The following is a 6,879-nucleotide window of genomic DNA, read 5'->3' as shown; positions in this document are numbered from 1 at the left end:
GAGAGAGAGAGAGAGAGAGAGAGAGAGAGAGAGAGAGAGAGAGAGAGAGAGAGAGAGATGTACAGAATATTTTAGTCATGAATGTTTGATGTTATGTCTGGCCTATACCATGTCTCTCACCATATCGCAGTGCATTTTCATGCATGTAAAGCAAATATCTGTGAAAACCAGACAATAAAGAAATATCTAATCTAATCTAGCATTGGAGACCAGGTCCAGTACTATGTGTCTAACGCTTTAGTCTCGGTAGAGTTTGCAGATTGCATCTTTAAACTTGAATTGGGACTTTTGGGCACATGAAAACATGTGTGCGTCTGAATGTCAGGACTAAGGTTTCCCTTTGGAATTGTGTTATTAAATTCAACATAGTTATTTATTTGAATCCAATACACTCTGTTACTACTAATTAGATGGTCTACACACTGTCTGGGAAACATTATAAAAAATAAAATCTCTAAGACCCCCCACACACAAAACACTGTCTCTATAGCCACACACACACACACAAACACACAGACACACACACCCTCTTACCAACATTAAAAGACTCAGGGGTCATTGAGACAGGCTGGGGCCATGGGGATTGGTTGATCTCACAGTGGGGAGGAGTTAATCACCCAGATAGTCATTAACTTGACCACAAGATCAGATGCAACACAAACATAGACTCACTCACACACACACTCCCCTCCTTGTTCTTCTTACCCCATGTTCACATTTGAGTCTAGCCACTGAAGTGTGCAGCTTTGGATGGACAAACACCCTCTCACCCCACTCTCTCTTTCTTCCTTTTCCCTGGCCCCCTGATCATCCCTCTGTTCACACAAAAATTGGACTTTGCGGGAGGCTGACTTTTTATGACAGAAATTAGCTGTGTTTTTATTTGAAGAATAGGTGGTCATTCATTTCGCAATAAGTTTTACTGTATTCTCTTGACCTTCTTCACCTGGCCCCGATTCTGACATAGGAAATTATGCCTTTCTTACTTCTCAGTAGTTGGTATTCAGATGTACTTTATCAAGGTGCATAATGGACTTTGCAGGCATATGGTTCCCTTGAGCTCGCTGAATACATTTCAAGCTATCATGGCTTGGCCTGCGCTCCGCTCCATAACGATTTAATTAGCCTACATGTGATTTTTATATTATCAACTGTTACTAATGATCCTCAGCAACAACCACACGACCGTGCCGGCGTTTACAGAGGAAGCAAATGAAGGTAAACGAAACAATGGAATTAAATGGAATGATAATGTAGTCTATACCAACTGAAGAGAACTAACAGTAAATTAGCAGTTGTCACGTTCCTGACCTTATTTCCTTTGTTTAGTCTTTGTTTAGTTGGTCAGGACGTGAGCTGGGTGGGCATTCTATGTTTTGTGTTTCTATGTTGGGTTTGTTGTTTGGCTAATATGGTTCTCAATCAGAGGCAGGTGTTTGTCATTGTCTCTGATTGGGAACCATATTAAGGTAGCCTGTTTTCACTGTTTGTTTGTGGGTGATTGTTCATGTTCGTGTGTTCATCTGTTCTGTGTTCCCATGTTCAGGACTGTAGCGTTTTCGGTTCCTTCTGTCAGTTTGTTGTTTTTGTTCGTCGTTTAAATATCCTAATTAAAATATGGATTATCATCACGCTGCATTTTGGTCCTCCTCTCTTTCACCCGAAGATAGCCGTTACAGCAGTGTAATATGTGTTGTTATTAGGCCTACTGACAGTCGACACTGATACTGGCTAATATTCAACATGATAGAAATAGGAAGCAGAGAAAGTCAGGGGAGCCTATAATTAAGACAATCCAGAGTACACATTCCTCCAACTTAAAAGGCCATACAATTCAAATGATGCGTAATGGCACAGCATTTCAACTTTACTGGGGGAAGGTTGATATGCTGATATGCTGATGTGCTTTAGTTTGCTGCCATATGACTGGTTTCATATTTGTCTCCAGCCATTAGAAGGTAAAATATATCTATAACAAGTGTCATTTATATTTACAATTCCCTTATCCAAACAGATTACTCATTTACCCATCTCTTTTCAATAGCTCTTATCAAGTTGTAAATTACAGAGCATGAAGAATGGTGTTATTTATATTGTAAAAAAATTAAGTAGATGCTTTTTCCACTTGGAACCGGTAGGTTCACTAGACCTTATTCATGGTTTCCTGGTACATAAAGGGGGTGGAATTATTATGGAATTAAGTCAAGGTCAGAATACGGTGTATCTGTACACACACCTCCACCACATCTTCATTTTTTTGATGCCAACCAAAATGAATAGCAATTCAAGGTCAGAATACACATAGAGAGAAAAGTGCATAAAAAGGGAATTACGTTCCATTTATGCACTCTTAACTCGGGTCGGAATCGGGCCCCTGTTGAATTCCATCCATATGTTCTCCTCTCTTCCTCCTTTATCATCTCCCTACTCTCCTAATTATCTTGCCCCTACCTGCCTCCCTTATTCCCTCCATCTTCTCTCCATCTCTTCCACTCTTGTCTCATCACACCTTTACGCCATATTTTCTCCTCTCCTTTGTCAAACCATCTTCTCCAATTCCCTCCCCCCCACTCGTTCCCTTTCCAGTTCAACCCAACCCATCTAGCATCTTCCCCCTCTCCAACTACATCCGCCCCCATCTACTTTTTCACTCCTCTTTCTCCCCTCTATCCCTCTGCTCTTTCTTTCCTTTCCTCCTCTATACCTCTGGCCCCTCTCACTACCCCTGACCTGCCAGGGTTCCAGGATTGCCATGGTGACCAGCCTGTGGTTCCTGTGGTCAGGTTCACGACTGGCTAATTAGCTGCCTGACATTCAGGGGAGTTTTGGTCAGACAGCAGTTCAGTTGAGGGAGGAAATGGAGAGAAGTGTAGAAATAGAGAGTTAAAAGACAGGAAAAGATTAAAGAAAGCAAAAACAAGAGCAAGGGGAGGTGGCTTCAACAGAGCTCAGCTCAGGAGGAGCTGTGGAATTTTGAAACATAACAACACTGCTATTGGTTGGAACAATACGACAGAGCAATGAAATTGGTTGAATAATTTAACAACACAATACTATTAGACAAACTATTTCACAACACAATTTAATTGTTGAACAAGATACCAACAGCACCTTGTTCAATATTTTTAATGCCTTTCCCTTAGGCCTACAGCTGATTACAATTAAAGTAAAGCTTGCGATGTGGTCACACACTGTTAGCTTGTTTGCCCAGCCAACATAGATATATAATGTGATGGAGGCATGCTGTTTTCCCAGTGTATTCTTCTAAACAGGAAACCAGCTAATGAGGCAGCTGGTAGCCTAGTGTTTAAGAGCTTTAGACCAATAACTGAAAGGTTGCTGGTTCAAATGCCTGTGCCGACTAAGTGAAAAACTTGCCCTTGAGCAAGGCCCTAATTGCTCCTGTAAGGCACTATGGATAAATGACACACAAAAAAAATAATTAGACAGATGAGGTTATCAAATTAGCCTGAGGTATGTTAGCAACTGGGCCATTCTCATTGGCTGTTAAACTGCTATGGTTAGAGGTAATTCTGATTGGATTAGCTGATCTCACACTCACTATCAGAGATAGTAAAAAACAGAGTTATCTTTACAATTTGATTTTGTGTTTTGTTCTAGTAATTGAACCATGGCCCATACTGAGGTTGGCCTACAACTCTAAAGTTCTAGTAGGTATCAGCGATCAACCAGTAAATTAATGCTGTTTACATTTTGGTTTGTTTTCTACAAGCAAAGTGTAGCATGTACTATGCACTTTGTGAAATTCTTATAACAAGGGCAATGGCCATGTAGTCAGCAGGGAAATCTGGCCCTACTTAAGATTAAATATATTTGTGTTATGTTATTAACTTGTAGAATGTAACATATTCAGAACACAGAATCTACAGTACCATACACTAGAGTAGAATGTTTTAAATTCAGAACACACAACCTACAGTAGAGTAGATGAGCAGCCATTTGAATGAACAGTTTCCTAATTGAGGCCCATGATGAATAATGTATGATTGTGTCCTGAGGAGGCCTCCTCTCTGCTAGCAGAAGAGCATAGTGTAGTCAAGTAGTTCTGAAGAGACTGTTGTTGGCTCTGTTCATTCACCAGGTCAACATAGTTTCCCTCCACTAAAGTGGAGAGCAGCAACAAGTGCAATGAGATGAAGCTAGTCGACTGAAGTGAAGGACTAGAGCTTTAGTTTGGCACCTCTCACTTAACTAATCATCAGCAATGTGAGGCTTGAGTGGTTGTTGGAGGTTCTGTTGTTGATCAAAGCCCTGATTGTCTTGATAATGTTGTCGTTCTGCCCTGTCTGAGAAATCTGATTGAGTGGGCTTTAGTTCATAACAGTACGGTCAATATTCTAAACTGTTATCGTATGGATCTTTCTGACTACAGCTGCAAATACTACGTCATCTGGAACTCACACCGTTTCCATATTCTTACCTTTTGTTTTTACCTTACTACTAACGTAGAATAACTCTCTCATCCTAGTAAACGCTCTGTAACTGACCTTCCATATCACATCCTTCTTCAGTTTAACCGTTGGACTGGTGGGGGGGCGGGAGCACGTGGGTGCACTGTACACCATGGGGAGGCATGGGTGAATGAGTTCCCTCGTCCCTCTACCTCACCTCTCTACCCCTCACCCTCCCACCATAACTCACCCCTCCAACCATAACTCACCCCTCCAACCATAACTCACCCCTCACCTCTCTCTCCATCTCCTCTACATCTCTCACTTCCCAGCACGCATCCTGCTCTCCCTCCCTCACCCCTCTGGACCCCCCACCCCTCTCCCTCTATGTCTCTCCCCTCTCAAACCTCTTTCCATCTTTAACCCCTACCAGACCCATATCTCCTTCTACCCCCCACGTTATTTTCCTCGCCACTCTAACCTCTGAGCCTCTCCCCACCTTTCTATTCTTCTCCACAAACCCACAACTCTTTCCCATCCCTCTCTCCCATCTCCCCAGATTTTCCAGACTGTTCCAGTGCTAAGCTGAGCTTAAAAGAGTCAGCTGAGCTGATCAAAGACTGGAGTCATGCAGTGGCTAACGAGAGCCGAGAGTTCCCAAAGACACAGGGACCTCCCAAGGGACCCACACCATAGAACTACACTTGCTAGAACCTACGTACAGCAGATCTGTTCTATTGTCATGGTATGTAATGTATGGCACTGAGCCATGTAATGTAAACCAGACAAAGGTTGCCATTTCAAATGGACAGAAAAACTCAGAAAAGTTCCCAGGAATGTTTCATATGCACAAAAAGCGTATTTCTCTCAAATGTTTTGCACAAATGTGTTAACATCCCTTGTTAGTGAGCATTTTTCCTTCGCCAAGATAATCCATCCACCTAACAGGTGTGGCATATCAAGAAGCTGATGAAATAGCATAATCATTACACAGGTGCACCTTGTGCTACGGACAATAAAGGGCCACTAAAATCTGCAGTTTTGTCACACAACACAATGCCACAGATGTCTTAAATTTTGAGGGAGCCTTCAATTGGCATGCTGACTGCAGGAATTCTCACCAAAGCTGTTGCCAGATTATTTAATGTTCATTTCTCTACCGTAAGCCGCCTCCAACGTCGTTTTAGAGAATTTGGCAGTATGTGCAACAGGCCTCATAACAGCAAACCATGTGTATGGCGTTGTGTGGGCGAGAGGTTTGCTGAGTGCCCCATGGTGGTGTTGGGGTTATGGTATGGGCAGGCATAAGTTACGGACAACGAACACAATTACATTTTATCAAATGCAATTTGAATGCAGAGAGATACCGCGATGAGATCCTGAGGCCCATTGTCGTGACATTCATCCGCCGCCATCACCTCATGTTTCAGCATGATAATGCACGACCCCATGTCGCAAAGATCAGTACACAATTCCTGGAAGCTGAAGATGTCCCAGCTCTTCCATGGCCTACATACTCACCAGACATATCACCCATTGAGCATGTTTGGGATGCTCTGGATCGACGTGTAAGACTGCGTGCTCCAGTTCTCGCCAATATCCAGTAACATTTTATGTCCAAGAGGGCGTAGCAGTAAGACGTGTTTGTTTTTTGTCCCGCGTAAATATTCTGTTTTTCGGGTGGTTTTGTATACATTTCAATATATTTCAATCTCTTTTTTCCATTTTCAAATTAAATATACCTTCCTACAAACCGCCTCACCCAATGTGGTACGAATGTGCTATTTGTTTTAGACCTTATAACTGGAACCTCCATCAGAAGCTAGCCATCAGAAGCTAGCCAGGTAATTAGCTTCTAACTATTTAGTCATTGTTAGCCCCTGCTAGCGGTCTTTACCTTTAGCTCAGACACCAGCCGCTTTAACCCGGATAGCCCAGATAATACCTGCCAGTCTGCACAGCGCGATATCTGCCCTGAGCATTTCTGACTGCTTTTTTTCCAACTACATCACCGGATTCCTGCCACAAGCTCTGGACCATTAAACCGGATCATCACAGCTACCTAGCTGCTACCGATTGGCTATTGTGGCTAACGCCCTTGTCCAGAAGCAAGAAGCAGTTAGCCTCGAGCTAGCCTCGAGCTAGGCCCATCTCCCGGCTAGCAAACAAAGTACACCAACTACAATACCTCTCTGCCAACTGGCCTGGACCCCTTTGTCGACACGGAGCCCCGCCGATCCATCAGAACTGGTCTGCTGATGTAATTCGGACGATGTGCTCTCAACCGGCCTCGGCGTCGTGGTTGTCAGTGAAGACCCATCTGCTTGCCCCGCCTCACTAGCTTACTGAACACCGTGTCTCCCGCTTGCCTAGCATAGTAACGACTACCGAACGGCTACCTGTTTCATCTATTGCTGCTCATTGGACCCTATGAGCACTCGACTACACAGCTGATGCCTGCTGGACT

Source organism: Salvelinus fontinalis, chromosome 18, assembly GCF_029448725.1.
Source record: "Salvelinus fontinalis isolate EN_2023a chromosome 18, ASM2944872v1, whole genome shotgun sequence".
Taxonomy (NCBI): Eukaryota; Metazoa; Chordata; class Actinopteri; order Salmoniformes; family Salmonidae; genus Salvelinus; species Salvelinus fontinalis.
Note: the sequence above shows the minus strand (reverse complement) of the source record.